Genomic DNA, 23,773 nt, shown 5'->3' with positions numbered 1-23,773 from the left:
CCCCGCTGCATGAGGGACACACATTTGCAGTAGAAAATAAAGAGGCCAGCAAGAGAGAGGAGCAGAAACAGAAGGAAAGAGAAAGAGCTACTAATCTGACGCTGTCATTTTGCACCCCTGGACCGTGTCCTGCCTGAGGCCAGCCACACCACTGTCTTTCCAAGTTACCTAACCCAACAGGATTGCATTCTTACTTAAACTACTCGGGACTGAGTTTCTGTCTCTTGAGACCAGCGGTCATGAATAATACACCAGACCTTTCTGATCGACCTGGAATGCAGTGCTACACTCTGCTGTCAGTCACACGTCCCTCCGTAACTTGGATTTGCTTTTTGTGCAAACGTTAGTGTACCTGGATTTTCTTCTCCAGCCTTAATATTTTTCAGTTCAAGACTATTGTTGTTTGAACGTATGGACACCAAGGGGGGAAAGTGTCTGGGGGTGGGGTGGTGGTGGTGGGATGAACTGGGAGATTGGGATTGACATATATATACCAACATGCATAAAATAGATAACTAACAAGAACCTGCTATATAAAAAATAAAATAAAATTCAAAAATTCAAAAAAAAAAAAAAGATAGCCAACAAGGACCTACTGTATAGCACAGGGAACTCTGCTCAATACTCTGTAATAACCTAAATGGGAAAAGAATTTGAAAAAGAATAGATACATGTATATGTATAACTGAATCACTTTGCTGTACACCTGAAACTAACACAACATTGTTAATCAACCATACTCCAATATAAAATAAAAATTTTTTAAAAAGGACTATTGTTTGGGATAGACAGTAAAAGAGGAAACTGGGAATTGAGAAGATGAAAAGGAAGTAAAACAGGAGTAAAAATTCTGCAGCGCAGCCCTAGGGGGGAAGTAGAGGCAGAGGTAGATAACCAAGGCCTTAGAACTGATCCAGGTGGGTGCAGCCAGGTGTCAGTGCTCTGCTGTATCTAAGCTGTCTATGAGCTAAGCCTCTGCAATCTTATTTATGGGTCTCATATCCTCAGGTAAACATTCAACTCACCCAATGTCTCCTCTCTCCTTCAGTCTTTGCTTATGCTACCCCTCCACCTGGAACACCCTTTCCCCCATCTTTGCTTAGTTATCCATCCTGTTCTCAGGTCCGCCTTCATCTCTGCCAGGAATCCCCTTAACCTGGCCTTTTTCAGGGGTAAGTTTGAGGAAAGAGCCTGAGAAATAATAGGTCAAATATAGGTTACCCCCAAATTTCCCATTTTAAACATCCACGTGACTCTGGAAAGTGGCAGCCAGCAGCGTGGAGTCATCAAAGCAAAAATAAATGAACATTTGAATAAGCAGCAAGACACTGAAGAAAATGTCTCTTGACACAATCATCAACAAGGCAATATCAGTTTCTTAGCATCTCATTGGGATTGATGGGGGAAAAAATATTTCTTTTCTAGCAAACAAGAGATGATGAGTGGAAATTAGCCCTTAGGAACATAAGCTGTATAGACTCAAGGCTGCAAGAGACTAAGTCTACATTCAGCCCACACGTGACCGTGAATCCAGCTCTGAGCACAATGCTGAGCACACAGTGGGGATTCAGTAAGTATTTGTTGGATTAAGAAATATTAATCCTGAGCTTCCCTGGTGGCGCAGTGGTTAAGAATCCGCCTGCCAATACGGGGGATACAGGTTCGAGCCCTGGTCCGGGAAGATCCCACATGCCGTGGAGCAACTAAGCCTGTGTGCCACAACTACTGAGCCTGTGTGCCTAGACCCCTTGCTCCACAACGAGAAGCCACCGCGATGAGAAGCCTGCACACCACGACGAAGAGTAGACCCTGCTCTCCACAACTAGAGAAAGCCCGCACGCAACAACGAAGACCCAACACAGCCAAAAATTTTAAAAAATAATAAATAAAATAAATTTATTTATTTAGAAAGGAAGGAAGGAAGTGGCCCACAGGTAGGGAGTCACGTCATAGGAAGGGTTTCCTTCAAGATGTGACTCTGGGATTTAAATCTTTTAAAAAGGGAATATATCTTTTCTAGGGGAAGAATTCTAGGTAGGAGGGATGCATTTTAGCAAAGTCGCTGAATTGTGATACCATAATTGTGAAACTGCAAGTGATGTGTTGAAATGTGGGGTATAGTCAGGGGGTTAGCATGAGATAGATAATGCTAAAGGTCACTGGAGGGCCTTGTATGCCACACCAAAGATTTTGGCCATGGAGAACTCTTAAAGGAGTTTACGTGAAAATTTAAAAATCACATTCATATTAGCATTTTAGTAAGTGGCCTTTGGCTGCCATGTTGGATATAGCCTGGTTCAAGTGTAGAGCTAGAGAGCCCTCTTAAGAGACTTTGTCATGATCCTCAAGAGCACAGTGGAGATGAAGGGAATGTCAAGAGTTGTTAAGGAAGTGAAATTAATAGAATTTGGTCACGGAGTCAATGTTCTGTGATGACGGAGAGGTAAGAGTCTAGAATGACTCAACCAGTGCCACCAAAATAAGGAATGTGGGAAGAGGAATAGGTAGGTTTGTAAGAGAAGATGGTGAGATCCAATTTGTTTATAGTTGATTGTAAGATGCTGTTGGATTACCCAGTAAGCAACTGGCTAATTTAGCAGGGCTTTGGAGATCGGGAGTACCAATACAGATTTTGACTCAGCAACATTTAAAGCTGTGGATGAGGTTATCAGGAGGGAGGGATAAGTCAGCTAAGGACAGAGCTTTAACCCTGAAGCACAAGTCAAGGCAGAGGAATGCTTGTGTTTCCACGTTTGCATCTTCCTCTTCCTCTGGGGAGAAGAAAGTATTCATCACTGATATTAGTGGCATTAAACTACACAGGTTATTTGAGGGTGGGTTAAACATTTTCCTTTCAAGTAATGAAATGCATTTGCCGTGGAAATGGTCTAATAGAACAACGTTGGTAAAGGCCTGGGAAATGGCTTCTCGTGCGATGTTAACAGGAATGTAAATTAGTACATCCTTCCTATGGCAGAAACCATTCGTTGTCCCTAGTATCTATTTTCCCCTGTTCTTAGTAAAAGATTACCTGACTTTTAGCTAAACATGTGAACACAGAAAAAAAAAAAAAAAGACTACATTTCTCGGTTTCCTCTGCAGCTAGATGTAGCCACATGATCAAATTCTGGCCAGTAGGATGTTGGCAGAAGTGCTGAGTGTCACTTCACAAAAGAGTCCTTGGAAGTTGGACCCTTTTTTGTCCCTTCATCCTTGCTGCTGCCTGGAATGCAGATTCGACGACTAGGATTTGAGCAGCCATCCTGCACCATGTAGAAAAGCCAAGTTCTAAAGATGATGGAGTACCAAAGATGGAAGATTCCTGGTCCCCGGGGTCATGGACTGCCTTGTCTTTTACATAAACTGTCTTGTGTAACCCACATTTGGGTGTTCTGTCACATTCAGCTAAACCTAATCCTGACTGATATGCTTCCCCAAAGCAGTTGAGCAATATATATATATATATATATATATTTTTTTTTTTTTTTTTGCGGTACGCGGGCCTCTTACTGTTGTGGCCTCTCCCGTTGCAGAGCACAGGCTCCGGACGCGCAGGCTCAGCGTCCATGGCTCACGGGCCCAGCCGCTCCGCTGCATGTGGGATCTTCCCGGATCGGAGCACGAACCCGTGTCCCCTGCATTGGCAGGCGGACTCTCAACCACTGCGCCACCGGGGAAGCCCCAGTTGAGCAATATTTAGTCAGGTATTGTATACCCATCCTTTGCCCTGGCATCCCACCTCATGGAATCTATTCTCGGGAGATAATTACACAAATTTGAAATGACACGTAAACTGGAAATTCATCACAGTGTTGTTTATAATAACCAAAAAGGTGGGGGTGGCAGCGAAAACCAGAAGTCTTTCAATAGAAAGTTGGTTAAGTACATTATGCTTACTTCTGTATAAGGGAACACTGCGAAGCTACTGAAAACGGTGATGTTAGATTTAAACATCACATGAATAGATGTCCGTAAGATGACAGAAAAGATTATAAATGAACATGTTAATTATTATCTAATCATGTAAAACTAATATATACATACACATGCTCTCACACACACCACACATTCACACACACACACACACAATCAATCTATAAAGGTATATAGAGTCAGAGAAATGTTTGAAGAATGTCTACAAGAATACTCTTCAATGCCTGGAAATGGGATTTTAGATTTTTTTTTTTTTTACTTCTCACCATGCTTTTTAATATTATTTGAATCGTTTGCTGTCAGCTTTATCATGATTATAAAAACTATAAAGCCTTTTTAATGTTCTCCTTAAAAAATTAATATCATTAAGGAAGTAAGGCGAGGAGTTTTGCCAGCTAACTGTTCAGGAAGAGGTGTGGCCATTGTTGCTAAAAGCCAAACAAGTGAGAACACACTCCAGGAAACCCGACTCAGCTTTTTGAGGTAGTCCGTGGTAGGTGGGGACATCCTAATTGGCAGGTTTTAAAACTTTATACTGAAAAAATAATTGGAACTTAGATGATCTCCTTAACATAGAATATATTTCAATTCTTTCATTTTACTTTTCTAGATCTGGAGAGTTGGGGTGGGGAAAGGAAATATATTTATGATGTCAGAGTAAACTTAATCATCACAGATTAAATGTTAAGAACTCATTATTGTCACTGAAGCTTTGAGTTTTTAAAAATGGCCTCACATCTCCCCTAGAGTAAATCTGTATAGCTTTTCTCCCCATTCCAATCTCAGGCCATTTATTACTTTTTATGTTTTATTTCATTTTATTTTATTTCTTGTGTTACAAAAAGCTTACTTTATTTACAAAGAAATGAGTTGCACTAATACAATTCATAGCAGGTAAATGGAAGTAAAATTGTAGAGCACCTTTGAAGAAGTAAGGCTACTTGTATTTAAGTAGCTACTAAATCAGTAAGGCTACTTATTTCCTGGTAGACCTGTTTATCATAGAGGACTTCCCAGTTTTAAAATTCTATAGCAATAAGTCACCTTCCTTTTTTTAATTTGAGGGATTGCCTGCCAGTTTGACTGGAAGGAGTCTGAAGCCCAACCGGCAAAATGTTTAGCCCTTTTGTGGAGTTTAATATCTTTTTCTCTTTTGTGGTCATTTAAATAACACTGCCTGAGAATTCCTTTTTCACTTTTATCACGTTGATTTCCCCAGCACCTGCCCTCACTTAGCGTTTCAAGAAAGAAGAAAAGCAGCAGACAGCGATGATTTAGCCCCCTTTTTAAGCCCTCTTGTAAAATCAGATGTGGCTGAATTATAGTCTTAATTTTTAAATGTACTCGATATGATTAAAATACGAAATTTCGGCCTCCCCTGGTGGCGCGGTGGTTAAGAATCCTCCTGCCAATGCAGGAGACACGGATTCGAGCCCTGGTCCGGGAAGATCCCACATGCCGCGGAGCAACTAAACCCGTGAGCCACAGCAAGTGAGCCTGCGCTGTAGAGCCGGCAAGCCACAGCTACTGAGCCCGTGTGCCACAACTACTGAAGCCCACATGCCTAGAGCCCGTAGTCGGCAACAAGAGAAGCCACTGCAATGAGAAGCCCGTGCACCGCAACGAAGAGTAGCCCCCACTCGCCGCAACTAGAGAAAAGCCCGTGTGCAGCAACAAAGACCCAACGCAGCCAAAAATTTTAAAAAACAAAAAACAGGGCTTCCCTGGTGGCGCAGTGGTTGGGAGTCCACCTGCCAATGCAGGGCACACGGGTTCGTGCCCCGGTCCGGGAAGATCCCACATGCCGCGGAGCGGCTGGGCCCGTGAGCCATGGCCGCTGAGCCTGCGCGTCCGGAGCCTGTGCTCCGCAACGGGAGAGGCCACAACAGTGAGAGGCCCGCGTACCGCAAAAAAAAAAAAAAATTCACTTAACAGAAAATAGCGTGCTCATTCACAGCAAAGTACTTCTGTGGCAATTTCTTACTAAAAAGCCTTTCTCAGCTGTTTAATTGCTTGGTATCTTTACTTCATTCTTTTTGATATTTAAATTAAAAGAAATAAATACACAAATGCATAATGAGTATACATATAAAGATATGTTTAAATGATGTAAAGTAAATCTAAAATGTTTACTAATACAACTCTATAATTATAAATTAAAATATCAATATGATTTACATAAATAAAATTTTGTATCTTCCAAAGTATAGTTTGATGTGTTCATACCCCACATTTGATGTGTTCTAGTACCTAGAAAGCCTAGTGTCATTTTTCAACAATATAGGCTACTGGAAAAATCTCTCACCTTTCTTGATTTGATTTCTGCCGTTTGCTGGCCGGGTGCCAGTTGGATAAGTTAATGTTTTAATTTATTCAATAATTTATTCAATAAGCACTTACCAATTTCAACTCTGTGCCTTTCACCACAGGCACTGGCAGGTTAAAAAAAAAAGTCACTAAGACTTGAAGATGGCTTTATAGACTAGTGGTAGTAACAAAAGATAAACAAATAGTTATACTTCAGTGGGTTAAGTGTCCACTGAATAAAACTCTCTAGTAGATACGGGGGGTGCTTGTGTGGACTGTGGGCCATAGAAGGCCCTACTGGGATGTGAAGGAGAGATTTTAGACCATCCTCTACAAATGCAGGGAGACATTACAAGGCAAGGAATCCTAGAGAACTTAGCCTTGGAAATCTGGGACTATTTATTCTGGGAAGAGGAGGAAACCAGGGAAGTAGTCAAATGCCGCAGAGTACAGGTATCCCCCGCTTTTCAAAAGTTCGCTTTATTCCACTTAACTTTTAGGAAAGACCGACATTAGTACCTGCTTTCACTAACTGAAAGAAATCTGAAGTTTTTTCGCTTTTATGGAAAAAAAGGTGAAAAGCAAAAACAGCTTTGAGCATTGTTTTGCAGTGACCCCTTGTAGTGGCTGCTCACAAGGAGCAAGGCTCCTTCCCCGGGAGCCACACAGGCATCTCAGCCTCAAGTCGCCGTAGCCTTGAACTGTGTCTGTGAGCATCTGTGCTTGATCTCTATTTATTTTGTGCATCCGTTAGCAAGATGTGTCCCAAGGTCATCGCTTCTTTCCTTTATGCCATTCCGGTTTAGGAAAGGTTTCATAGGAATGCTGTACTTCCGGATGGGGGTGGAGGGGTAGCTGTATGGTAAAATAAAGATAGGTGTACCCTTAGATATGGAGGTTGGCAGGATCCTGGTATTTGCAAGATGGATTCTGTAACATGATGTGTGTGAATGAAAAATGAGGAAATAAAGACAAGGAAAATGGCTGCTTTTTCCAAGCAATTTATTTATAAAGGTGGGGAAAGCATGATCAAAAGATTGTTGTAGTTATTGGAAAGGAAAGGTTTGAGCATGTTGAAGGTTAAGAGGAAGGAGCCAATGGAAAGGGAGAAGATGACAAAATGGTATAATTGAAGTGACATGAACTTTGGTGTCAGACAGACCTGAATTAGAATCTTGTTAAAAAAAAAAAAAAAAAAAAATCTTGTTAGCAGTGCAACCTTACCCAATGAAACTCACCCCCTGAATCTCACTTTCCTCAACTATAACATGAAAACCCAGTATGTAAATGAAGTTTCTTCATTCACATAATTATCTTTTTTTTTTTTTTGGCTGCATTGGGTCTTCGTTGCTACACGCGGGCTTTCTCTAGTCGTGGTGAGCGGGGTCTACTCTTCGTTGCGGTGCGCGGGCTTCTTGTTGCAGTGGCTTCTCTTGTTGTGGAGCATGGACTCTAGGCACGCAGGCTCAGTAGTTGCAGCGCATGGGCTTAGTTGCTCCGCGGCATGTGGGATCTTCCCGGACCAGGGCTCGAACGCATGTCCCCTGCATTGGCCGGTGGATTCTTTACCACTGCGCCACCAGGGAAGCCCTACATAATTATCTTTAACAGCAGGTGCTGAACATGCAGGAAAGAAAAAATACTTGTCCTTGCTTTCTAGGATCTTACAGACTGGAAGATGTAGTTGTAAAGAATATAAATCAACAAATTTGAGAGATGTTTAGGAGGATAAAAAATTTTTAAGACCTGGTTACTGTTCGGATTTGGAGTAAGAGAGAAGGTTGTACAGTAGACAGTGGCATGGGCATGGGTCCTAACTGGCTCAGAAACATGGGCAGGGACTCCTCATGTTCCATGGTTGAGAGAGAGAATAAAGTGAAATGTGTAGCACACCCAGTGTCTCAACAGGGTAAACTCAATTTTTGCTAATTATTAATTGATTAATACTATTATTGATTCCCAGGTTCTTTGGAAAACAGTGATGCCTGTAGGTTGGCGAACTTTTTCTGTAAAGTGCCAGATAGGAAATATTTTATTTTATTTTTAAATAAATTTATTTATTTATTTTTGGCTGCGTTGGGTCTTCGTTGCTGCGCACGGGCTTTCTCTAGCTGCGGCGAGCTATGCGGTGTGAAGGCTTCTCATTGCCGTGGCTTCTCTTGTTGTGGAGCGCGGGTTCTAGGCACACGGGCTTCAGTAGTTGTGGCATGTGGGCTCAGTAGTTGTGGCTCATGGGCTCTAGAGCACGGGCTCAGTAGTTGTGGCGCACGGGCTTAGTTGCTCTGCAGCATGTGGGATCTCCCCAGAGCAGGGCTTGAACCCGTGTGTCCTGCATTGGCAGGCGGATTCTAAACCACTGTGCCACCAGGGAATCCCAGGAAATATTTTAGGCTTTGTGGGCCATATATGGTCTCCACTGTATATTTTGCTTTGTGTTTATGTTTTTTTTTGTTCTTTCCTTTTTAAAAATGTAGAACCATTCTTAGCTCAAGCTGTGGTCATATTTGGCCTGTTGGCTGGAGTGTGCTGAACCCTGTTAATGCCATTCCCCACACAAGAACCCAGGAAGGGGCGGCTAGAGGAGAAGACATTGAGGTGGCATATCCAGGTAGAGATGTTCCTTAGGCCAAAAGATCGGGGCTGGAGGTATAAGTGGTGGATCATCAATATACTGATGGTGGGAAGCCAAGGAAAGAGTCTTAGGGATGGATGAGATCACCCAGGAAGACTCTGTAGAGTCAACCCAGTAAGATGAGGGAAGGGCCAAAGACAGGACTACAGAAAGCCCTGTTCTTCTCCAGGATCAGAGTGAAGGTCACAGTCCCAAGCAGGCTGACCAGCCACTCCACAAGAGGTAAACCAGTTTCGGTGCAGTGGCTTACATGCTGTGACAGAGTTACGCACAGGGTCCTGTGAGGGAACACAGACGAGGCATGAAACCAGCCTGGTCTTGAAAAGGGAGCTCAAAGTAGCACACCTTAACAGTCTTGTGAGATGCCTTAGAATTAGCCAAGTATTCTAGGCAGAAGGAACAGGCAACACAAATGCACGGAGGAGAGGGAGACAAGTACAGGTACTGGTTTGTAGACAGATTAAAATGTAAGGTAAGGCATAGGCTGGGACAGATGAACAAGGCCAGATCAAGGAGCGTTTTATCTGTAGTGCCAATGCCTTGAAAGGGATGGGGAGCCCTGGAAGAGTTTTAAGCAGAGGGTTGACACGATCCCACTGTTTCAGAAGGAGCACCCTGGCAGCAGATGTATGAAGGATGACTTCCAGGAGGGTAAATCAGGGGTTGGTAGAGAATAGAAAACCTTTGGACCTGTCCAAGAGGAAAACACTTAGGGTTCCTTAATCAGCAATAGGCTGGTGAATGGTTTACAACCGGTTCTCCAAGGGCAAAAGCCCTGATGCGTAGCAATTGCCGGTTTCTGTGGTGTAAATATTTCCGTCATGGCCAAACGAAGGCAAGTAGTGGGAATACAGAGAAGGGCTGGATTCGAGATTTAGGAGTTGAATTGATACTTAGCAACTGATTAAATTGGGGTGAGGAAGTATAGGCTTTTCCAGGCTTTTGGGGTTTGAGATTGGGATATCACTGAAATAGGGACAACAATAAATAAGTAAATCTACATGGTCTCTCTCCCCCTACTAGAATGTAAACTCCATGGATATAGGGACTTTTAATTATTTCCTACACTGCTGTGTCCCTAGCACCTAGAACAGTAAGTGCATGGCACGTGGTTGACACACAGTAAATTTTGTTGTTGTTGTTGGTTTTTGTCTGTTTTAATTTTCTTTTTTGGCCACGCCAAAAAGAAAGATCGCGCGGCTTGCGCGATCTTAAGTTCCCTGACCAGGGACTGAACCAGGCCCGCAGCAGTGAAAGGGCAAAGGGAGTCCTAACCACTGGACCGGCAGGGAATTCCCTTGATAAATTTTTTTGAATGAATGAGTAAATGTTTCCCAGTTAAGCCACTACAGAGATCACTGCTGACTTAAGAAGTAGCAGTGCCCATGAAGCAGTATGAAGCTGTTAAGTGAAAAACTGGGTTTGTCGCTTGGTGGGTGTTGAGCCAAAAGACACAACCAAGCCAGAGACCAGGAGAAGGAAGGATTTATTATTGCTTGAAATGAGTAAGGAGGACACGGGGATCTTTTCCAAAGCAGTATCTTCTAAGCAGCAAAGTTGGTTAAGTTTTAAGCTAAAGGTACATGCATCTTCATGAAGAGGCTTGGGCTGTCGGTGGACAGAGTCCAAGCTGTAGCTGACTGAAGTTACAAGGAATGCGAAATGTCAACATCATCATCCCTTAGGTTCCAGTTGATCTGGTGGTTGAGTGCTTCAGGCTAATCTTTACTGCTGAAACAGAACTGGGAGTCTTTACGACTGATATATTATCTTTGCTGTTGTTACTTCTCTTGCCTGATAACACTTTGTTCCTGCATTCTTTTGTTCCCTGAAGATCATTAATTACTAATACCTGTTCAGGGGCAAGCATTGTGGCCAGGCTTAGATTACCAAATGGCTCAGGCCCCAAATGGCTTTTCTTCTGTCGAGAAAGCCGTGCCTAGTTCTCTTTCTTAGGGGACCCCCCCTACCCTATCTGCTCACAGAGCTAGGGTGTAGTAGGTTGAAAAGAGATGGGATGAGGAATTTGAGACAATGCACAGACAACAGTTTGAAAATCTCATCTCTGAAGAATAGGCAACACAGTGGATGGCAGCCAACTGGAGGAAATTTTATGTTACTTTGTCTCAGGAAAAATGAACCTTGGGACTTCCCCGGTGGCATGGTGGTGAAGACTCCGCACTCCCAATGCAGGGAGCCCAGGTTTGAACCCTGGTCAGGGAACTAGATTCCACATGCATGCTGCAACTAAGAGTTCACATGTCATAACTAAGGAGCCCTCCTGCCACAACTAAGACCGGCACAACCAAATAAATAAATATTTAAAAAATAAAATAAAATAAATAAGTGAGGCTGAATGCCCTCATAAATCTATTAAAAAAAAATGAATCTTAGCATATAGCTTCCAGGAGCCACCCTGAGCCCTAGGACTGGGGAGCTGACAAGACATATGGCATCAAGACCTTGTGTTAAAATCACAGCCCAAATAAAAAATCAAGAGCTGAGTCTGCAAGAGAATGAAGGACAGATAGGAGGTGTGGAGATAATGTGAGTTCCACTGGCGGTCAGAAGTCAGAGGCTAGAAGCCAGGAAAGGTCTAGATTGTATGGCTTGTCAGATGATTTTGCTCAATTCCAGTTTAGCTTAAGCAGAAAGAGCCTGGGATGCTTTGGCCAGCTGTTAAACTTGAGCCCTAGAATGGAACTTCATAAATATTGACATGAAAACTCTCACAAGCTTGCATTTGTGGTCATGGGTATAACTTGGGAAAAGAACTAACTCTTTGAATAAAATGTTTCCTTTAACCTTTTTTCCAAGAAAATGCTTTTTCTCCCCAAGAGAACATTTTATAAATAATTTTAATTTCTGTACCTCATATAAATATTTTTAGGCATTGCTTTATTTTAAATTGTATATTTGGAAATTTACGCTATCATACCAGACGGCAGGCCAGACAAAACTGAAGGTTTAATTGAGGACTTTTCCTTGAATTATTTTATCTTCTTTTCTCTCTAATAAGTGCTTTCCTCCTTTAAATCGGTTTCGTTCCTGGCTTAGGGGAGTTCCCCAAGACCAGGCTTTGAAATGCAAGGGCATAGGATTTTAAATTTCAAAAGCCCAAACTTTGGATGGGGGAGGGAGACGAGTTTTTGGCACAGACAATTGATTGGTTAGGATGTGCAGAGAGCCTGCCCGCCTATTCTACAACCCGGCAAAGCTCCCAGATTATAGGTGGGAGAAGACATGCAGAGAAGCGGGAAGGAGGATTTAGATGCTGCTGGTCCAGTGAAGAGTCCTTGGCCATTTCCTTCCAAGCTGCTCTGGGGGGTGAAGGTCAAAAACCTGGCAGACTCCCCAGGTAGATTGAGGCTCCAAGCTGAGCAGACCTCCACCCTCCCCTCCCCACCAGGTGCCTCCCACGGCGGCTTGTTGCAAGAGAAGGCAGTGACTGGACAGACCTCACGGTGTCCCCAGCCGTGTGGTCTGAGACTCCAACACGACTCAGACAGTCAGAAGACGCCGCCTTCTGCATCCACCAGCGGTGCGGGGGGGTGGGGTGGGGGTGGGGGTGGGGGGGGGACGTGTTGCCAAGAGGGCACTGGGAGGAGACTGATGCTGCCCTTACCAGTTACCATGATAACCCAAGAACAGATGGGATGGAGGGTATCTCACCTCTCGCTGGCTTGTAAATAATGCCATGGAGGACTCACCTCTCCTCTGAAACTTGAACTGAGCCTCCAACAGAGAAGAAGAAGGTGCCAAAGTTAATCTAGCAAGTCATGTGAGTGGCGGACAAATAAGATCTTTTACTGACTGTTATGACACAATAACATGACTCACACTACATCTTGAAGAATGAGTTTTTCTAGAGGACAAGGCAGCAGGGGATGCTCTAGGCATTGGACATGCGTGTGCAAAGGCACGGCAGTATAATCAAAGCATGGTACTTCCAGACAACTTGCTGGAGTGGTGATAAGAAATGATGCTGGTCAGGGAGCAGTATACTGATGACTCAGAGGCCAGTTCCTCATTGTGTTTGCAAAGCATCTTCTACACGGAAGATGCACTGCGCTGTATCGTGGTCCGAACGCGGGTTGGAAAAGAATTCCCAGACACAAGGCAGAATGTAAAGAAGATAGAATTTATTAGAGAGAGGGTCGCTGCCAGAACGGTGGGCCAACTTCCTAGTAGTCTGGGAGAGTCGAGCTCGAACGTGTGCTATTGATCAGTTTTTATAGCTAGAAAACAATGGAATGGTCAGAGGTGAAAATTTCATTTACTGATTGGTCGAGGCACACATACCTTCCTTCTATAGGGTGGGAGTGGGACAGGGCGGATGCCTTTCCTTATTTGGGACAGGTCCCATTGCCCAGGTGGGCGTTGCCCAGGTGGGCTCAGGAATTTCGTATCCATCGCAACATGGTGGGGAGGGCGATTAAGAGTCCGGTAGGGGGTGTAACGCTGACACTTTTTCAGTCAGGGTCGTCCTTTGTCCTTGTTTGGAGCACCACAGCTTATGCAACCAGGATGCTCCAGACAAGAGCTTTCAAGGAGCTGGCTATAGAAAGCATATAGACATGAAAACAAATGCATGAGTGAATATCAAAGCATTTGAATAAAGTGCTCATGATTGCTGTTTTGCTCTTATTCTCCTTTATAATCTGCAGTTTAGCAGGAAAGGCTGTTAGATGTAATCCCGTGGTTATAATATAAAATACATGCACCGTTTGTCTCCAGTGAGCATCTCAGCTTTAGGATAGGATGCTGAAGGAACTTTGCTTACTGCCTGCGTGCTTGGGAGGGCTACATGGAGCACGCTGGGTGAGCAGCAAAGCAGTCTACCAGCTCCTCTGTCTCACCATCTAGCTTCTCCAGTCCTCAAATAACACCTGCCCTGACCACCCTATTGAAAATGGAACCCCCATCTGCCACCCAACACTCCCTATTTTCTTTTCCTTGTTTACTTTTCTTCACAGCATTTATCACGTTCTAATACACTATGAAATATATTCACTTGTTTTGTTCATCGGCATCTCCCTTCCCCCCCCAGTAGAAAGTAATCTCCATGGGGGCAGGGGTTTGTCTGTTTTGCCTAGAACAATGCAATGCCCCTAGTCCTTGTGAAATGTGGAATGAATGTAATGCTATGACTTCTTAGCACATCAGTCACACCCCCATCAAATGTAAGTTAAAAACCCATCCATGGGCTTACCTGGTGGCGCAGTGGTTGAGAGTCCGCCTGCCGATGCAGGGGACATGGGTTCGTGCCCCGGTCTGGGAGGATCCCACATGCCGCGGAGCGGCTGGGCCCATGAGTCATGGCCGCTGAGCCTGCGTGTCCGGAGCCTGTGCTCCACAACGGGAGAGGCCACAACAGTGAGAGGCCCGTGTACTGCAAAAAAAACAAAAAATACCAAAAAAAAAAACCCATCCAGTGCCAAATATTAATTCATGGATCAGCACCATTAGGATTATAAATGTTACTGTTTCCCTCCGGGATTATGGACATTGAAGAGCTGAGGCTTTTGGTCATTCCAATAAGGCAACAGGTTGAACAGATTTAGAGGCTTTGGGGTCAGATAGACCTGGATTCAGATTCTCCTAAGCAGTGAATGAGTTAGGGCAAGCTTTTCTAAACTTCCTTGAGTCTTAGTTTATTCATCTGTAAAATGTACAGTGATACTAACCTCCTAGGGTTGCTGTAAAGACTGGATGGGATAAAGCAGAAAGCACCCTACATGTGGTGCAGGGTATGTACTCGAGATCTGTTATTATTTTCTCATTATCATTTTGGGAGCTGTATTAGTCTTCTGGGGCTGTCATAATAAAATACCACAAATTGAGTGGCTTTAACAACAGAAATTTATTTTCACGTAGTTTTGGAAACTGGGAAGTCCCAGATCAAGGTGTTGGCAAGTTTGGTTTCTCCTGAGGCCTCTCTCGTTGGCTTGCAGATGGCCACCCTCCACTGTGTCCTCACATGGCCCTTCCTGTGTGCATGTGCATCCCTGGTGTTTCTTCCTCTTCTTAGGAGGACATCAGTCCTGATGGATTAGGGCCCCTCCCTTATGACCTCATTTAACCCTAATTACCTGTTGAAAGGCCCTATCCCCAAATATAGTCACAGTGGGGGTTAGGAGTTCAACATAGGAATTTGGGGCGGAACACAGTTCAATCCATAACAGACGCTGAGGGATTTTCAACAAAGTATATCCAATTTTGATATATTTAATAGTTAGGAAATATTTAAATCCCAGAAATAAAAATGTTTTATTGGGTTTTATTTGTTTGTTTTTTGACTAGCAGATAGGCACTGAAAAGGGCGTAGATGCAAGTATTTGGTAGCTGGTGTTCATTTTACAAACAAGAAGAAAGAAAACCAAGGGAAGAGGGAAACATGTGGAGAGAAACAGAAAGAAGACACAGAAATAAAACTATGAAATGACCCCTTACCGAATGGTAGGGCTGTACGTGAGGATGCATTTGAAGAGAACAGTACCAGGGAACAAAAGGAAATATAACTAGCTCCCACTGGAGAGAAAGGAGAGAGAGAAAAACTGTATTTCTTTCTTTTCTTTTCTTTTTTTTCTTTTTTCTTTTTGGCTGCATGGCATGCAGGACATTAGCTCCCCGACCAGGGATTGAACCCGTGCCCCTGCAGTGGAAGTGTGGAGTCTTTCTGATGGCAAATGTTTATCTAATCAAGAGAGAAACTGTCAGCTTCTTGGTCAGTTGAGTCTGATGTCCCCTCCTTCCCTGCCAGGGAATTCAGCACGTGTAGAGCAGAGCTACTTCTAACTAAAATATTTTATTTATTTATTTACTTGGTTGCGCCGGGTCTTAGTTGCAGCAAGCAAGCTCCTTAGTTGTGGCTTGCCAGCTCCTTAGTTGCGGCATGGTTGTGGGATCTAGTTCCCTGACCAGGGATGGAACCCAGGCCCCTTGAATTGGGAATGCGGAGTCTTAAACCCTACGCCACCAGGAAAGTTCCTGGGGGAGATTTTTAAAATAAGGTTTTTACCAGTAGATTACTATTTTGTACCAAAAATTGTACCTTCCAATTGTAAATAGTAATTTTATAAAGAAGGAGCTTACAGGCTTAGGGGCAGGTACATCTCTAAATTCACCCTGCACGGTGGAGCTATAGACACCGGGGCCTTCCTACCTGCTTAGTCACTTTTCCTGCCCATCCAGGAAGGTTTTGGCGAGAGGGTTCCAGATTGAATTATTTTTTTCCAGGCATTGTTCCAGAATGCCTGGAAAAAATGATATTGTACTAATGCAAAAAAAAAAGAAAAAGAAAAAGAAAGAAAAGGCTCCACTTGCATCTGTGTTCAGAGCTTTTTTTTCTTGGTTTGATCTTATTGTTTTGTAGAGTACTCTGAATTTCTTTGAGATTTGTAGCACACCCATCTGGCAGACACACTTAGTATTTTGGGGTCAGGCCTCTGCAAAGTGTGTGTTAGAAGTGACTGGCGTGGCCTTGACTCATACTGCCTTCCTACACTTGGGAATGGTCCCACCATCTCCAGACTTAGAAAATTGTGGGTTTCATCAAGTTTTTTAACTGGAGCTGCAAGAGTGGATCTGTGCATCTTCTAAACCTAGGGAACTACGTCTGTATTCTTGGCCTGTCATGTTAACAAATTCCAGTAATAATTCGATAGGCAAGAAAAATTAAAACGTATCTGGTACTCTGCTAAGCACATGTACACATAACAGTTCATGTTAATCCTCCCAGAAGATATGAACAAGAGCAGGCAAACAGAGATTATGAGCCCCGCCAAAGCTACCCGCTAGTAAGTCCTCACCTGGAATGTTCCTCTGGGTCCAAAGCACCTGCTCTGATGTGCTTGAAGCCCCATTTGTGCCTTCACCTGTAGGAACTCAGTGACATCCATCCATTTTGGCATGATGTCCGTATTTTATGCTCTCATTACTTACATGACTCTTATCCCCCCTGAATCAAAAGTACTCATGTTGGATATGTATTGGAAAAAATATTTATCATCAGTATGTATAGTTTTCTTATTTATTCTCTTTCCTTTATGCAAAATATTGTACAAGTTTTGCTTTCAGAAAATCTGCATCATAAGAGATTGTGTCTGAGGTGTAAACAGCCAAGTCATGATGCATGGTAAGGAGAAAATGAGAGCAATCGTGAATTCTGTAGGACCTCCAATATGATTTATTGTAATAGAATGTTTTTAAATAAAGAATATTGCTTAAAGTTGCATTTCTGGATCTCGTGACCTAGGAGAGGAAGCAAACCTAATAGCTACCACCTCTGTAGTGAATTTTCAAGTCAAAATAATAGCTTCTAATCAGTCACCTCTAGAACGTTGATTCCAAGATTTCAGCCAGAGAATAAGGATGGTACTAAAGCATGCATAATAAGCCTGAGCGTGGTGCTATCCCTCGTTCCTGTGCCACTTTATAAAATAAAAATGGTATTATTATTATTTATTGTTTTTAAAGTAATACTTTTCCCATAAAATCTTGTAGTGTTACTTTTTGCATTTATCATAATAGTCCATCTAGATTTTATTTTTGAATGTAGTTGGAGGTAGAAGTTGAAATTTATTTCTTTTAAGTAGATGCCTTATCATATCAACACTATTAATAATTCATCCTTTTCTTCTGAAGTTGAAATAATACCTTTACCATACATTAGTTTCCCATTTACATCTGACGCTACTTCTGAACTTTATTCCAGTCTACCAGTATATTTGTTTATTATATACAAATACCATACTATTTATTTATAATCGCCTTCTATTACATTCTAATATATTGCAAGATATTATTCTTTCTTCCCAAGATTTTCTTGGCAATTTTCACATATTTATTTTATAATATGAATTTTATAAAATTTTGTCCTCTTACCAAAATAGGAAACTGAATTCTGATTGTTGTTGCATTAGGTTTATATATTAATTTGGGAGAGGGTGAGTTTCTTTTTTTAGAAATTGAAATTTCCAATCTTAGAATATGAAATGTCACTCAATTTGTTCAGGTATTGGCGTTAGGACCATCAGTAACATTGAATAGCGTTTTTTTATTAGGTTCTGTAACCTTTATGTTCGTTATTTTTAGGTATTTTAGTGTTTTAAATTATTGTGTGTGGGGTACATTTTTTCCCATATCCATTTCTAAATGCTTATATTATAAATATTATATATAAATTATTTATTTTAAATAAAGCTATTTTATGTATAATTTTGTATATCCAATCTCCCTATTAAATTTTCATGAATTCTATTCAATAGTAGATTTTTAGCTATCCTATCTATTAAAACACCTTCTCTTCCTTCCATTTATTTTCTTATTTTATTGTATTAGCTAGAGAACCAAAAGTACTGTTGAATAAAAGTGGCCTTGTTCCTGATTTATATATCAAGGCTTCAGTATTTTACCATTCAATATGGTGTTTACCAGGTGTATGGGTTTGTATATATGTGAGTGTGTGTGTGTGAATATATTTTATATTTAAGTAGTTTCATTCTATCACTGTTTTTCTTAGGATTTTTTTTTTTTTTTACTTAGGATTTATATTAGGAATGGCTACTGAGTTTTGTCAGCATTTTGGGACTTTGATTAATCTAATCCTAGGATATTTTCTCTTTGATTTATTAATGCAGTGAATTATATTGATATTAAATATTAGGAATGTAGTTTAGGAAAATATATGAGTAACCTTCAAGTGTGGGAGGCCTTCTTAATATAGGAAACACAAAAGTCATAAGGGAAAAGATTTCAAGATTTAAGTTTAGAAAAAAATGTTGGGAACTTCCCTGGTGGTCCAGTGGTTAAGACTCCGTGCTTCCATTGCAGGGGGCACGGATTCAATCCCTGGTTGGGGAACTAAGATCCCGCTTGCCGCACGGTGCAGCCAAAAAAGAAAAAGAAAAAAACCTTACATTTCTGAAATGGTGCATACAGCATAAACAATGTCAGTTGACACCCTTATGAAACAAAGAATTATAACCACTACTTAGGATAAAAAGACCTTTTATGAATTGATAAGAAAAGGATAAGCCATAAGGGAAAATAAAAACAACATGATACGATCAGGCAATTCATTAATTCAACAGTTTTTTTTTTTTTTAGTTCCTACTATATTACTGACACTCTTCTAGATCCTGAGATAATAGCAATGAGCAAAACGATCAAAGACTCCCAGCCTCCTGGACCTAATGTTCTAGCGGGGGGATTCATCTCACAACATGTTCTGGAGGTCCCTCCCCGGCAGCACATGGAGATCTTCCTCATTCTTTTTTAGGACAGAGAATGACAAGTACATACTCCTTTGTATGGTTGTGTGAAAAGTTTATTCAACCAGTCTCCTGCTGCCACACGCAGGTTGCTTCTAATCTTTTTAGCTTTTGCAAATAATACCTCAGTGGAGAACCTCGTTTATTATTAGATCATGCTAAATTTCCCTCCCTAGCTGTTGTACCATAATCATGAGATTTCCTGTTTCTCCACAGCCTTGCTAACAGAGTGTTTTCAGTCTTTGGGATTTTGTCAGTCTGGGTAGATGAGAAACAGAAAACACATATGTCGGTGTGATTTTAATACGCTTTCTATTATTCTGAGTGAAATTGAGCATCTTTTCATGTTTATGGGCCATGTGAATTTTTTTCCTGTGAACTTGGTTTTCCTGTCTTTTGCTCACTTTTAAAATTTATTTGTTGGTCGTTTCTCTATTTCTACAAACTCTTTAGGGAGATTAACCCTTTGTTGTGATATTAACTGTGAATGTTTTTCCCAGTTTATCATTTTTCTTTTGTCTTTGTTTGCTGTATTTTTTTTTAAATCAGGCTTCTTGCTATGCTTTTAGTACAGTGAAAATTACCCTTTTTAGGTTCCATAAATTTGATAAATGTATAACCACCACCTTATAATAAAGATATAAAATATTTTCACCAACCCCAAAAGTTTTCTCATGTCCCTTTGCAGTGAGTCCCCTTTCCCGCCTCCATCCCCTGTACCACTGACCTGATTTCTGTTTTGCCTTTTTCAACCTGCCCTAAATGGAATCATACAGTATATCTGGTTCTTTTTTATATCTGGCTTCTTTCACTTAGCATAATGCCTTTGAGATTCAACCATGTTTTTGCATGTATGAGCAGTTCTCTTTATTGCTGAGTAATATTTCTTCGTTTGGATGTATTTATCTATTTACCAGTTGATGGATATTTTGGTTGTTTCCAATTTGGAGGTACAGTGTATTATGAGCAAAGCTGCTTTAAACATTTCCATACAGGTCTTTGGCGACTTTGCCGTACAGAAGTTTTTTATATTTATATAATCAAATGCATAAATCTTCTCTTTTATGGCTTTTGGATTTTGAGACATAGTTAGAAAGATAATAAGAGGATTCACTATTTTTTTTCCTTCTAGTACTTGTATGGTCTCATTTTTTTTACATGCAGATCTTTGATCTATTTGTAATTTATCCTGATGTGAGGCATAAATCAATTTTCCTTTTCCAACTGGCCACCCAATAGTCCCCAAATTCCTATATAAATCTTTTAAATCTGATTTAAGAAAATCTACTTTACAATTATTTGTAATTACTTATAGTTTATTAGAAACATTTTAAGTTTATTACAATTATTTGTGTTTATCACAAATATTCAATTAAAGTTAGAAGTTAAAAACCTATTTTTCTTTAAACCCTCAAATACAACTTACAAATCTAGGAAATTCAATTATAAATCAAGTAATTTTGTATTAAAATTAAAACACTCATTTTCATTGTTCTTTGATTAATGTTTAATTAGCTTATACATTTAACAAATTGTAATCCCTTAAACATTTAAGCACAGTTTACAAACTTAACCAAATTACCTTAAAAATTATAAATTAAAGCCACAAAACTCGTAAATCTAATAAATTAAATTCTCTTAAATTTAAATGACACTGACAAACATGATTAAATCCTCTTAAGCATTTCAATCTATCTCATGAATTTAATATATTTGGTTTTCTCAAGTACTTCTGAAATCTAAAGAGGCATAATTACAAACCTAACAAAATCAAAACACATGTTTATAAAACTGTAGAGAAACAAACTTAAAAATGTAGATGATCAAACTCTTTTAAACATTTGAACATCTTAAAATCATTATAAATTTAATAGATATTCCTAAGTTTAAACGTTGAGTACCAACTTAATCATTTGCATTAGCCTATGTATTTAAATTAAAATGACAAATACAGCGTGTCAGATTCTTGGCAGCATTTTAAACATCTTAAGGACACACAAAGTGCAGCTTCTAGTTATAGTACTACTGTATACCTTCCCTGCCTCTAGCAGTGCCGCTAAAACAATAATTATAGGGTTTTTCTAAAGCATAAACCCGCAAAGACAAAAGAGAATGGGAAAGGCGACAAAGGCAACAATTTTGCATGCTGAAAAGTGGATGACTTACTGGTAGCTGATTTAACAGCCCTGAAAAAGCTGAATTCTAAGCTAGTGGTAGGGAAGTCAGGAAGTAATCAGGTTTGTGCCCCAGAACCTCAGAGCAGGGTGGCTCAGGAATGGGCGGAAATAGGTTCTTTTTGAATGCTAGAGTAAAAAAGGACCTTCGAACAAGAAGGATGTTCGACATCCTGTTTGTGTGTGTGTGTGTGTGTGTGTGTGTGTGTGTGTGTGATCGCATTTCCCTGACCAGGGATCGAACCTGGGCCCCAGCAATGATAGCACCGAGTTCTAACCACTGGACCACCAGGGAATTCCCAACAGCCTGTTTAAAATGTGGTTAGAACCACCTTCATCTTCGTCCCCTACTCTCCTTTGCACAACCAGCAAGAGCTTTGCCTCACCACCCAGGAGAAGACCAGAAGTTTGGTCTCTGGAGGGGTAAACTAGGGATACAATGGACTCAGGACCCCAGGCCACTGGGGACAGAGGAACTCAGGGCTGAATATGGCAAGGGATTAAGTGAAAATCCACATACTGAACTGGGAGACTCACTCTGACTTCCCAGTGGCTCACAGAAAGCTGTGGGCAGCCAGGTTTATACCCTCCAGGAAGAAAGCTGGAAGATTCTTCACCAGGCTGAAAAGAGATATCAAGATATTAATAGTCAGGATCCTCCAACCAAAGAGCTTCAGCAGATCACCCTACAGTGAGGTCCTCCTCTGGCCAAGCCCTGCTCAAATGCCCAGATCTTCCAGTCAGCTTCCTAGCACCCTACTCCTGAATACACATGAATGGTGTTGAGTTATCAGGCTTTTGAGGAAAGCCAAAACAAATTAACAGTAACAACAACATACAGGAAATGTAACCTTGGAAAAAACAAAGACAATGAACAAAGGCAGAACAAAATACTCATCAGTAATATCCTCAGAAGGATAAGAAAGTTATTGTATCCATGAAACAAGGACAGTACACAATAAAAAAGAAACACTCAGAAAACTAAAAAGAGCTTTTAGAAAATAGAAATATATAGGAAAAGCGAAAAACTGCTTAGAAGGGTTGGAGGATAAAATTGAGAATATCTCCTAGAAAAAAAGAATCCAAAGTAAATGATGGGCAGTAGGGAAAAAAAACGTAATAAAAGAATTAGACCAGGATGTCCAATACCTGGAAAAAAAGAAATTCCAGAAAAAATTATACAAGAAAATGTCCGAGACGTGAAGTATTCCCAGATTAAAAGCTCTCACCAAGTACCCTGCAAAATAAATGAAAAAATGAGATACCATGCCAGGGATCTCAAGCAAAGTCCATTGAGGAGGGAGAAACCATACTTATTTTACCAGAAACAATTTATTATTAAGGATTGTTAACTAATAGAAGATGGTTAACAACTTAAAGGGTAAAAGAGGGCAAAAACTTGTACACGAATGTTTATAGAACCTTGATTCGTAGTAACCAGAAACTGGAGCTAAGCATGAAAACAGTAGTTTGGAAGAAAATCCAGAAGTTGCGGGAGAGCACAGTTTGAATCCAGGATGAAAATGGGAGGGAATAGGGGTGAATCTGAGATGTCTACAGCTTTCCCAAAGTGGAAATCAAAAGGAAGCTAGCTCTAAGTCACTGCAGAGCCAGCTTAAGCCCAGCACTTTACTGCTGTTGTCACCATGCTCTCCATGCCACAGAGATAATATTCTGAGTAAAACATTAAAGACTCAGACATTGAATATGGGAAAGTTTTAGGAATACCTTCATCTATTTATTCTACTTGTATTTTCCATTTTTAGGTATATACAAGGCTAATGTAAATTTATTATATCAAAATTAACGTAATACATGTATTGTGTTAATATAATTTATAAAATTAATGAAGTACAGTTGACCCTTGAACAACAAGGCGGGGGCAGCCACTGACCCTCCATGCAGTTATAAATCCTTGTATAACTTCAGCGTCTACCCTCCTGTTGAAGGTTTTGCATCTGTTGCAGGAAGGGGGACCCCTTCCAGCGGCTGAGAGTGGGCTCTTGTCTAATACTCGGAAATGAATTGTCCAGGGAAACACACGTGCTGACAAAATGAGAGACTTTATTGGGAAGGGCCCCCCGGGCGGAGAGCAGCAGGGCAAGGGAACCCAGGAGAACCGCTCTGCCATGTGGCTCGCAGTCTCAGGTTTTATGGTGATGGGGTTAGTTTCTGGGTTGTCTCTGGCCAATCATTCTGACTCAGGGTCCTTCCTGGTGGCACGTGCATCGCTCAGCCAAGATGTATTCCATCGAGAAGGATTCTGGGAGGCTGGTAGGATATATGGACTGACGTCTCCTCTCTCCTTTTGACCTTTCCCAAATTCTTCCAGTTGGTGGTAGCTTGTTAGTTCCATGCTCCTTACCAGGACCTCCTGTTGTAAGATAACTCATGCCAGTGGTTACTATCGTGCCTGTCCAGGGCGGGCAGTTTTGGTCAGTGGTTCCCCTAAT

General features: G+C 41.2%; 1 protein-coding gene and 1 non-coding gene across 3 annotated transcripts in view; one reads left to right on the top strand and one right to left on the bottom strand.

Moving 5' to 3' along the window:
* The window catches only part of FBXO36 (F-box protein 36), a 95,606-nt gene that overhangs the window by 25,070 nt on the left and 46,763 nt on the right, over positions 1–23,773 (top strand). The window lies entirely within an intron of this gene.
* TRNAD-AUC lies at positions 21,544–21,615 on the bottom strand. The gene has a single exon. It is a non-coding gene; the product is annotated as a tRNA-Asp (tRNA).

The sequence above is a fragment of the Monodon monoceros genome, unplaced genomic scaffold (genome assembly GCF_005190385.1).
Source record: "Monodon monoceros isolate NGI ecotype Baffin Bay Population unplaced genomic scaffold, NGI_Narwhal_1 Super_Scaffold_16, whole genome shotgun sequence".
Lineage (NCBI taxonomy): Eukaryota > Metazoa > Chordata > Mammalia > Artiodactyla > Monodontidae > Monodon > Monodon monoceros.
This window is presented reverse-complemented; position numbering and strand designations above follow the sequence as displayed.